The following is a 12,555-nucleotide window of genomic DNA, read 5'->3' as shown; positions in this document are numbered from 1 at the left end:
ATGAGAGCTGACAAGGGGATGAAGACAAGTCCTATAAAATGCAAGAGTTTTTTTTAAAAAGCGTCAAAGATAATAACAAGCATATACACAGACAGTATATGGCAAGGTCATGAAACAAGCATTTCACATTAAGACAGGGGTCAAAGTTCAAGTCATGTTTTTAGTTCTTTCATGATTCCCCAGATAATCCAACAAGCTGTTGTGAAAGAATATTTGATATTTGTAGGTAATAGACCAGTTAAAAAGATAAAGAGAAAGCAGGGTAAAGGTTTGGGTTATGAACAAAAGGCAGCCTGGTGCACTGTGTGAACCCACAGTTCATCATATGTGATACATTTAAAATGCTATAAAATGAAGACACATGAAGTCAACACTGGTCTCCTCTTATTGGCTGCCCTTGAAAAAAGTCTGTCGTTTCCTTTGTTGGAGGCTTTGATATTTGTGACCATGTTCACAGTTCAAGGGTTCCACTATATACCCGACTATTAAGAGATTAAGGTGCGTAGACTTCTTTACAAATTGGATTTTAAAGGCCTAATTTACGTCTATTTCAAATACAGGCCTGATGATTTAATGCTTCCGCCATTATGAAAGATATACCAGCTGCATGGCCTATATTGGTGGCTTCAGATGTGTACAGATAACAGTTTGTGGCTGTTTTTTATGCTTTCAGCCTGGAAATGGTGAAGTATGTTTAATCAGGCGTTTCATTATCAGATGTCTGATTGAAAAAGAGAACTGTCAGTTATAGATTGTCCAGCCTACTTGAAATGACGTCCTCAGGTCATTCATCTGTGGCCTTGCTACACCACAATGAGATGTGAAACTGTGTCATAACTCCGAGCAGCTTCCCTTTAAATGTCAGTCCGGCTAATTCATTTCAAAAAATGACTTTCTTTAAGTTTCTGTTTCTGTAAGCCACATTCCTAAGCTGACATTACGTTGTATCCAATGCAGTCAAAGTTTTCATCTGTTGTTCTATTTCTGTTACTTTAAAGTGTGAAGAAGTCATTTAAACATGAGAGAGTTCCTCGACCTGTCAGTCAAACTGAGCCTCAACTGTTAAATTGCAAGGTTACCTTTGTCAGTCTGCACTAATTACATGTGGAACAGTTTTGTAGTTACTTCACAGTATCTTTGCACTTTAAGGGAAGAAGCAGTCATTATCTACTCACCCTTTCACCAATGGAAAGTAAGGTGAAGGTTTGTAGTCTACAAAACATTTGGGGGCTTCACAGCAGAGCAGCATTGCAACATTCTCCTTAACAACTGAAGTAGATGAGTAAAACAACAGAAAAAAACACAAACAAACACCAAATGGCTCCATACAGCTCGTCGTGTGCGATCCAAGTATCTGGAAGCTCCGAAATCACAATTTAATTGAAATGATTTATTATTGACACCCTCGGTGCATGGTAATCTAGTGCACCCAGTTCAGACAGGTAATGCTTTTAGCTTTGCAGCTCCAGTGAAAATGTCATCACCTGGTAAAGGATGCAAATAACGTCTTTTCAAATCAATTTAGGATCTCAGGACTCTTTAGACTTGTATTATGCCGTATGAGTTGTATGGAGACCCTTTCCTCTGTTGTTTACCCCCACCTACTTCAGTTTGTTTGAAGAATGCTGCAACACTGCTCTGCTGTGAAGCTCCAGGAATGTTTTGTGGATTATGAAACTTCACCCGACTTTCCATTGGCATGGGGTGAGCAGATAATGACTATGACTATTTTCTTTTCACTGTTCTTTTAACATCTTGCTCTGACAAGTTACTTTTTTCTTCCATCTGGTAGTGTGAGCTCTTTTGCTCTCCAGTTTATTACATGGAGGTACAGTGTGTCTGTGAACAATACATTATACATATAGTTTTATATATTGAGAACTAGCAGTGTTGCATTTGTATGTAAATAACTGAGCAGTAGAAAGATATTTAGGCCCGTTGACTTGCTGATGGAACTGTGTGTTTGTGCACACATCTGCCATGTGTCACAATACCCAGGGGCGTTGCACCTCCCACCCACTTTTTCAAATTAGTAGTTTGGACTAGGGCTGCACAATTAGTCGCAAAATAATCGAAAATCACAAGAACTGCAAATATTTTCTACAGGTAAAATGTGTCACAAAACTTTTGTAATGAAATGTTGTACTGCTGCAGAGATGCTCTGGCCTACAAAGCCTGTTCTCCAGATGTAATAACACAACAACATGTTTGTTTGGCAGAGAGCGACTGGGAGAAATGTCTCATCATCATGATTTTACTAGTTTTTCAATGACAATGAAAATTGTGATGTAAAATATAATCGTCCATAATAATCATGAATTATATCGCAATATCTGTCAAAGATAATCGCAATATCACTTTTTGACCATGTTGTGCAGCCCTAGTTTGGACACCCCCACTTTTCTTCTGGGTAGAGCAGACAGGCGTACTGCTGTTCAGCTTCCCTGCCACCTGACCCAGAGACACTGCAGCTGCGACAGCCAGTCTTGGTGGTGTGTTTGGCTCACAGTCCTCTGCATTAGCTGCACTGCTGGCTGTTTAATTTAAGCAACCGCGAGAAAAACACACACAAGGCACGGGGCATTGACACCACACAGCCACTGAACATACAGTTAGGAAATAATAACGTGTCACTTACGCTGACAGAGATTTTCGTTGTCCAGGTAGTCCACTGGAAAAGAGAGAGGGAGATTAGTGGGACCCATGGCTGAGTGCCTGTTCTCAGCTGTCCTCCTGTGTCCACACCGCCCTGGGTGACAGAGAGAGGGAGGGAGCTCAGTGAGCCACAATGAATTTACTGTTTAATCAGACTACACTAGAGAAGAATTAGTTATCTATCAGGCTATTTTCTAACTGTATATTCAGTGTGGTGTTAATGGGTGGATGTTGTGTTGTATCAAATATTGATCAATTTACACTTACTTTTTAATTACAATTATAATTTGATGCAAATGAAATACAATTAAACTTTAATATAAACTGTCATCAGTTAAATATATTTTAAAGTAAAGTTTTAATGCACTGGAATTAAATGCAATGTAAGTTTTAACACAACTATTACTAACTAATTAAATGTTTTTAAGTAAAATAAAGTATTGCATCATTTAAGCTGATATATTGCGATCATAACATCATTCTGTGTACATTTCAATTCGAAGAGCATTTACTTTAGTGCCTTGCTGTTCAACTCACCACCATTTTTATTATAAATTAATCATTGAATCAGTTTACACGCTTTTTAATATATATTCAAATATGTGAGCTGCGGCACTTCCTCCGGATGAAATTGTAAAATGCAGGTTACTGATCATTTTTGTCATGCGACTATATCCAAATAAAGTATCAGTCCATCTGTTTAAATTCACCACAATACATGACATGACAAATACACTAAATACAAATACACAAAAATTGTAGGGTAAAACCCTGAAACCTCCAGTAATTTTGTCCCACCGACATTTTTAATGCTTCCTATGCTCATGCACAATAGTGAATGTTGGCCTGCTGCTACAGTTTGTAGGCTTATTTTCCACTGTATCCTTCCTTGATAATTAGACCCGCAGATGCACGGTTCTTCAGTCTGATTTACAGTTCTGTTTGGGCTGGCGTTATATTTGGATCTAAGCTCTTACACTCCCATTTGCCGTGTAAGTGGTGGGCTGAGCTGATGTTACTCCCATAATCATTGTACTGCTGGTTTTGTTGACGGTGGGCTAACTTTTTTCATGCGATTTTTGTTTATTGTAGCGATTGTTGTAGCGGTCTCTGTTTGACTGTTACTGCTGTTGTTTTAGTTGTTGTGGTTGTTTCTGTTTTATTTTTAGGCTGGTTGTTGCTGTTTTGTTGTTGTGGTGGGTTGTCACAGATGTTGTGTGTTTAGTTGATATTGACGTCATTCTGTGCAGTTGCTAAATATTAACTTCGGCCACATTGCAAGAACTCTTCATGTTTTAGTTGAAAGTCTATGATAGTAAGCTTACCAAACTTTTGAAGGCATGTATTGAGTTAGTTAGCCTGGTTAGCCATGCATGCCATCCAGACTGTGAGCTCAGAGCACCAGAACTTGGTGAAGACTTCTGGAGATTTCTCTGCAACACAATACATAGATGACGTATAGCTATGCACTGTTGCAGAGACATCTACTGAAGGTAACCAGCTAGCCTCGACCATTTTTTACCTCACGAGGCGACAGACTGCTCCTGTAGTTTCAGGTGGGAGATGTAAAAGCAGCGAGTTTGCTACTTAGTCTAATAAGTGAACAGATAAATAAGAAATTGGCACTCAAGCAATTTGGGAAACTACCCTGGGGCTCCTGGGACCTCCAGGGCCCCTGGCCCTATATGATTCATATAATGTGTGGTAATCTAATTATTTGCAATTTTTTTGGTGATGTCTACTAATATTCTGTAAATAAACTGTGGAGGGTTTTTTGTAAACTAACAGCTGTGTTGACTTTAACTTTAAAATGTGTGTGCATGGCTACATTTCTTGGCACATTCTCACCACCAACTGACTCACCGGACGTAGACTGTTGATATAAGCCTGCCAATGGCCAACTACCAAGATACAATTTCATAATCCCCCTTGTCTGTGGGAAACGGCACCTTCCAAGTTAGCAGCCTACATGCTACACACTAGCCTGTTAATGATACCAACCTAAACAAGCTAACAGCTCTTACCTTTTCTTTTGTAGGAATGTAACCATGTTAATGCTAGTTAACAGCACATTTTTACTTGAAAAATAGATTGAGCAATTGTGAAACTGTTGACGATCGTATAACCAACTCACCATTTTGTAGTACTGAGGTAGGGTCTCATAGGACTGTATTGCTTCATTGTTTTTGTGAACAGGCAGTCTTACTTCTTGATAACAGACGTGGCTGTAATTTGCAGAAGCTGTCATTAATTTCTTTATTTAGGGAGTCAAGACTTAGACATATAATTCTTTGGCTCTAGATGTTTCTTGTAACTGTGTTTTCACAGAAAGTAGCAGTGTCAAACCACAGAGCTGCGTCACCAAACAGCTAACTCAACAGAAATGCTCTCTATCATCCACTCTGTGCAGGCCTACACGCAAGCTGACGATGATGCAGCTCAGCTGTGTTTTTGTCCTCCAAGTTTACGGGCAGCAGTTTTGTTGTTCCTTCCCAAAGCGAGAAGTAGAGCAGCTTATGGTTCAGGGATCTGACTCCTTAATGCCCGACAACATCACAGACAAATTCAGTGGTGTGGCTAATACCCTGAACAGACATTTTTCTGTTTGTGTGTGATCAATCTGTTGGCCACAGCAAAGGCCTGTGGACAAAAAGATCACATAACCTCGGACACCCTTCAGATCTGGGTCACTGCTAAATGTCCTTTTGTTTTAGAACTACTGTTGTGTGATTATTGTTAAATATGAGACAGGATGTGAAATGATAGCGCTTGCTTAATGATAGGAACAGGAAGAAATGTGCACTCAGATGCCCTCTTGTTGACTGCTAGGGTTGTTGTCGCTCTGTGTGATGCAAACAGAGTGGCTGCAAAAGACCACGTAGACTTCCTGGAAACCAAACTTTAATCAGTGTCCACAATGTCTTTGTCTAGCTCGATGTTCTTACATGCTTACATACTTAATGTGTCACAGCTTATGGATACAGATATGTTATGATTTGTAACTTTGCTGCTTTATCACAGCCAGAGTTCTTTTTTTACAATATGATTAGCCGTTTATTATTATTAGGATAAACAGCAAGGATGGACCAACGTTACCAAGACTAAAAAAGTTTAGAAGGGAAGGGAAATAAAGGTTTAAAAAAAAGTTTGGAGAACAGAAGTACACGAGTAAGAAATAGGCCAGGGAAAGAGGGAGCAGCGAGTAAAAGAAGGGGGTGAGAGGACGACAGAAGAAGGGATGTGGAGTAAAAGCAGACCAGGATAGAAGGATTATTTGGAGTTAGAATTTGAAGGGAGAAGAAAAAGCATGAATGGTGAGAAAGGAATGAAAAGGGAAAATAAGAGAAAGGGAATAAAAAGAAAACACAGGGAGATAGCAAAGGAAGGGTGAAAGGAGGAATAGAAGGAGAAGAGGAGTGTAGGAGAATATAGGTACAGAAGAAAAATGAGATAGTGAAGGAAAGAAGAGAAGGAAGAGGGGACAGAGTGAAGGAAGGGAGAAAGAGAAGAGGTGAAAAGGAAAAGAGGGAAGAGATGAGGAGGAGACAAGAATGGCAAGAAGTGGTTGAGAAAGAAGGAAAGGAGGGACCAGAGAAGGAAGGAAAAAGTACAGAAGGAAAGAGGGAAATCAAATGAAACAGAGTAGCAGTACAAGAGTAAAAGAAGAAGAGGGAGGGAAGAAAACGATCGGGAAGAATAAGGCGGGATGAGAAAAGGAAGATCGGGTGGACCTTTTAAATTCCTCAGTTAGGTGTTCTATATAAGCAACTCTCAATATGGAACGAGAAATAACAAACCTTACTCCAGTCTCAACATGCTAACACTACTACAGTGTCTATTGTTCCAGGTATGCATATAGTGAACTGATCTTTAAAGTGCCTGCTCCACCTCTTCAGTGAACCGACGCAGTCAGCAGGAGCTAAACACCTGATACCTGCTGCCTCCTCTGCAGCTCAGACTGATTCACTCAGCTGTCTGCTCCTCAGTCTTCCTCCATCTCCTCACTCTACATCCTCTCTCATCTGTCTCTGTCTTTCACTCATGTGTTTCCTGCTCTGACTCATCAAAGGCCCAATTAGAAAGTTTCCCCGGCCCTGCAGTGCTCAGTGAACATAACATATCAGGAGCTGATAGGCAGTGACTCAACTCAACTTTACACATGCTGACACTCCTTCCAACAGCACACCTGAAGGTTAAAGGAGAAGGCTGCTGTTTTGATTTTGACTTGAGCCTTCCCTGTCCTGTCTGTGGCACACAACCCCGAACCCATTTGTTTTGACTAAAGACGTACAAAGCAAATTGTCGAAATGTAAAAATAAATAAATAAATAAATAAATAAAAAAGGTCAGTACTTTTCTAAAACAGCTGGGTATTGTAGTTTTTAGAAAATATTAATCAAACAGGAGGAAATTGTACATTTGTAGGGGACTATGTTCAGTGTTGAAATAATACACGTGTATTGTGCTTTAGTGAGTATTTCTGGCAGCAGGACATTGAATGCGGGATTGAGTCAAAATAAACAACAGTTCATGGTGATGAAGGAACATGTTAGCCAGTACCACTGTGGCTCACTGGTGTGTTTCTAACCGTGTTGGGCTCTGTGGAGCTCGGCACAGAGGGAGAAGATGTACCAGGTCTTATCCTGGCATTTACTGACTACCTTTAGTATTATCTTTTAACATAACAACATTATGTTCAGTAGTATTCAAAGGACTACAGCACTACTATATCAGTGTTGTTTGCTCGTGGGTTTTTAAAACATTGTATGTTTTCACACCCTACAGTCTTACCACTGGTTTCCATTCTTATCTGTACAGTATGAAAGTGAACCTGCGGGACAAAGAACTTGCTTTAGTTAGGTCATCATGTTTGCTTACTTACTCTCTGTAGTGAAATGTATACAGGCTAATGGCTGCCTGAAATGTCAGAAAATACACTTTTAAACACATTTGCACTTTGCGAGATTGTTTTAATGATAGGTGATAGTAAACACAATGTGCAGTAAATGGTATAAGTCATACAAACTTACTGATCCTTTACTATGGGGGAAATATTACAATAACATTCTTGTAGCCCACAAATTTATACAAATGTTATGTTTTGACGTGAGCTGAAGGATGAAACCCTGAAACAAATTTCAACTCTACAAAGGTGACATTTGATAGAAGGTTGCCACCCAACAGTTGGTGTCTCACATATTTTTGAAAATCCAGTGCATAGATTGTGCTTTCTTTCCATCTGTCTTTACCCTCCCTCCTTTCTTTCATTTTTCCTTCCAACATTGCCGCCTGTCTGCTTCTGGAAACAGAAAAAAACATAACATACATCTCCATCCTCTTGTTTCTATGGCAACACAGTAGTGAGGAGAGGAGACAAGAGGAGCTGTAGCCTTCTCCAACCCTCCTCCACCATGGAAAGCAGAACAGAAAGAGACAGAATGAGAAAAGAAAGAGAGACAACTGTGAGCTGGAAAACATTCAATTTGAAAACAGACAGACAGACAGACAGAGTCATAGAGGGGGAGAGAGAGAGTAGGGTAAAGGGAGGCAGGCAATCACTGCATGCTCTTGTGCAGGATGGAGTATCTATGGTAACCTCAGCTGGTTATCAGAAAATTGAAGCTCCTTCTATTTGTCTCCATTTTGCTCTGCCTCTGCCTTAAAACACTATTTATCTCTATCAGCACATAATTGCATATTTTGCTATTTGGCAGTTTGGTCGTGTAAGTGTGGTGTTTGTGTCCAACTCAAGCAAGAACACTCGTTCAAAAACAGCAGACACGCAGACAGAAAGACAGTCAGATGGACAGAGGCAGGGGCTGACGTTTACTCTTCCAAGGAAATGAGACATCACGCCCAGACCCAATATTTGCTGTGGACGTCGTCTGTAATGAAAATCCTGTAAGTGTGCAATTTCACAATAGGGATTTTGTGTGTGAGGAGGGGGTGAGACAGAAAAGCCAGCTTGCTCAATCAGCGGCGGAGGGAGGTGTAAATAAAGGAATAGCGTGTTTGTTGGTCGGGTGGGGGGGAGGGGTGGGTTGCCTGTTTGCTCTATAGAGAGTGAGATGGAGGCAAATACAGAGAACCACCTGTCTGCTCGACTACACTGCAGAGACGCTCGGGCGAAAGCAGGCGTTCCATGTAACTACTCAGATGTGTTTGTGTTGAGCAGAGCCGTGACAGTGTGTGTGGAGGAGCCAGAGACAGGCTGTTTATCTGTCTGAGAGCAGCAGCAGCAGCAGAAGAAGAAAAAGAAGGGAGGCAGCGGAGGACTGTTTACTGAAACACTGACTGTAGCTTGACAGTACCAGTTTATTCATATCATAATGAAAGTAATTATTTGGATGTTTACCTCTGATGTGACGGACACTGCGCTGTATATTGACACGTATATATGTATCATGTATATGAGCAACATATTTCTCAACCAGTTCAAATGCAACAATCAGACTCAAGTCCAAATAATGAATTCAGGGGCAGTTTGGCCAGATCTTTAGCTAAAGACACAAGATAAAATAACTCCCATTATCAACAGCATGTGAAGAAACAACAGTACTGACGTTATGTCAAAGACGTCTATGTACTGTGTTGCAGAGATGTCCCCTAGCTAACCCTGTCCTGTCTCCTAAGACCACTTTGTACCTCAAGAGGTGATAACTGATAGCCCTTGTAGTTTCAGTTGGGAGATGTGTGTGAGTGCACTACTTATGCTAATAAGTAAACACAATGATCAACAAAATGTCAAGAAAATAAAAGAAATGAATGGGGCGCCCTGGTAGCTCGGTCGGTAGAGGCTGTGTCCTCACTGCAGCGACCCATCCCACTTCCTGTCAATTACTGTCACAATTAATTGTCACTGTCCTGTAAATTAAAGCATGAAAGGACAAAAAATAAGATGAGCTTCGTTCCCTCGTTAACTCAGCAGAAAACACACTTTATTCAAACTCCACGGAAACATAATAAAACTCACCAAAACAGTCTTTGTATTTCCACAATCACCAAATCCTCAAAATAAATCCTCAACTCACAGAATAAGATATCAAATAATTGCAGCTCTGCACATTGTTTTCACCTGCAGCTGACGCCCGACTCTCTGTCGCTCCGCTGCTGCTTCACGCCTGATGTGTCCTCTCATCTGGTCAGAGTCATAGTCCTGACCTTTGCCCTGTTTACTGTGAGCTGAGGTTTCAGTGCCGACAGACTCCCATCAGCTAATAGGTCCATTTAGCTCCACTGCTAACTGAGCTACTTGCTAAGTGCAGCTAGGTGCTACAGCCTAGGAGTATAGTGAGCCACAGCAAGCAGTTAGGCTGCCCCCTATAGTTTAGCTACCTTAGCATTCTGGCCATTTCTTACGAATGACACCATTCATTTATTATTTTCTTCATTCTACAGTGTTATTATTTCTAAATTCGAGCCTTTCCCTCTCTGACAAGAATTCGATATTGGAATAAATGGTTGCATATTTACATTTTAAATATCTGTAAATATTGGCCTCAGTTAAACAAGACAAGTCAAGGCCTTACAATGCCTTTTTTGGCCTCAAACTCACACCCATGATGTCATGAGTCATAACAGAGCACACACTCACACATGATACTGTAGGGCAGTGGTTCCCAAATGGTGTGGCGAGGTACACTGGTGTGCCGTGAAGCAAGTCCTGGTGTGCCCTGGGAATTTGTTACCATAGATTATTATTGAAAAATACAACTATACAACAAGTGATGAATGAGTTTTTAATTTACTATATCCTTTAGTCGTACCCATTTGCTTCCTAATACAGAGGCAAAATCTATACTCTAATAAATACTTTTAAAACCCCTGAGGGAACTAAAAATAAACATGTAGCTATACAGACTGCAAAGAGATCCCCTCAAAAGTCATTTCAGTGTAAGAGATGGGGAAAAGTCCACAGTCCTGTATATCTTACTGAACCGTTATCCCTCAAAATGTTTTATGCGCAATCAAATTACAGGATTTTTATAGGATTTTTTTTCTTTTTCTTTTTTTTTTGACACGAGCTAGCTTTTCCTCCTTGTTTCCAGTCTTTATGCCTAGCCAATCATCATCTCCTCTAACTCTTAGCAAGAAAACTAATACGAGTATTTCCCAAAGTTATTTGTACATAATTACTTTAAAAGCAAACCCATGCAATGCCTGACAGTACAAACTGGACACTAAATATTAAGGATGTGCACATGTGTGCTGTATATTGCTTTGCTTAAAATGGCTAAATCAGACAGAATCCACTCAACTTGATATTCTTTGCCAGTTTCATACTGAATCAGCCATTTCCAATACACAGTCAACATCACTTAATTCACTTTTTTTGTTTTGAGTTTCTTTTTTACTTTTCACCTGATGGAAACCTGCTGTGTCCTCATCCAGTTCCCATAAGAAACAGCAGTTTTGGTTTTACTGTCTTTTAAATAAAAATGTCTTGGAGATCCACTGATTTATGCTGTTGTTTAGGTAACACTTCATTGTACAGGTCTGCAAAATTCATGGCATTTCAAAGATTTCAGTTTTTCTTTGAAGTTACCACAATAATTACCTCAACATATATTGAAAATTACCCCGATAACGATTTATCTGCTGTTTTACAATAAGCAGTTAATAAGAAGCTGGTAAAAATCTTTTTTCCAGGAGACTTCCAGCTAGTTTCTACTTTACTTCTGTCGATCATTCCATTTTAATTTCTATCTAGTTTCTGTTTAATTGGTGAGAATGTACTACAGTTTACTGACTTCCAGAAGTTGGGCATAAACTAGCTGGAAATGAATCTGCAACAATTCACTTCAATTCAGTGGCCTGCTGAGGGGAAGTTAGGCAGAAAATAAATGTCATGATTAGCAGAAATTAAACCAGCCAGAGGTTTCCAGGAAATGTATTAAAGACATTACCAGCTATTGATTGACAGTCTTATTGGAAAATAGCAGCATGTTACTATTAAACATGGCTAAGGTAAATTTTCCTTACATTTTGAGATAATAATTGTGGTAATTTGGGATGAATTTTCTGGACACATAAAATGGAGTTGTATACACTTCTTCCATTATCTTCGCTGTTGTCTTTATCTGTCACTTGGTGACGCACTCGAGCACAGTCAATCACACTTTAAGATCTGTCTCTCCACTGATAACGCAGAATAGAATCCCTGTATGTAAGACAATCATTTTCTGAAATAAGTTGCGCAAAGATTTGTGACTACATTGCTGCGGTCTGTAAGGACCTGATGGCCACATCCAGCTTTGACTTTCACTCAGCTGCAGAGAGTTGACTCTTCTCTTCTATTAAAAGTCAGAGAGATGGAGAAAATATCAACCAGAGCATTCTCAGAACACTCTGAGTATCTCAAGTTTTCCCTATATAAATGGCCTCAGAAAAATGTAAAGTAAAAGAAAAAATGCTGCTGATAAATGCCAGAAAGCATTGCTGTCTGATTAGGGTGCAAAAGCCACTGCAGATGACAGCTGCAGGGCCCATTTGTGTGGATATATACAGTTGGTCTCCCAACAACAATAATTAGTACTAAGTCATGTAGTGACGCTCATGTCTGGGAAATTAACTGGTGATTCATTTACTGCCATTTCTGCGTTACTGACAGACACGTCTTATTATAGACATACTGTGGCATTAAGCATTTCTCTTCAAACTTCTCCTGGGGGTTAGAAGATATACAAGCTCGGTTTCCTTGTGGCTTTCAGTCAGCCTCGTTATTTTTATCTGTTTAGGTTCTTTTTTTCGCTCTAAAGACTCCTCTGTTCCTAAGTCCGGAAACTTGTGGTCATTTGTCAGCATTTCTGTAATCATTTTGAGACTAGCAAACAGGTTGTGGCCTGTCACTCAGTTGCATCTGCTTTCAGCTCTCACAGTGGTGAGACTGGGATCAGAGCTC

General features: G+C 40.0%; 1 protein-coding gene across 1 annotated transcript in view; it reads left to right on the top strand.

Moving 5' to 3' along the window:
- The window catches only part of cmip (c-Maf inducing protein), a 58,485-nt gene that overhangs the window by 10,864 nt on the left and 35,066 nt on the right, over positions 1 to 12,555 (top strand). The gene's annotated exons all lie outside the window — the stretch shown is intronic.

Source organism: Pagrus pagrus (genome assembly GCF_965226575.1).
Source record: "Pagrus pagrus genome assembly, chromosome: 10".
Lineage (NCBI taxonomy): Eukaryota > Metazoa > Chordata > Actinopteri > Spariformes > Sparidae > Pagrus > Pagrus pagrus.
This window is presented reverse-complemented; position numbering and strand designations above follow the sequence as displayed.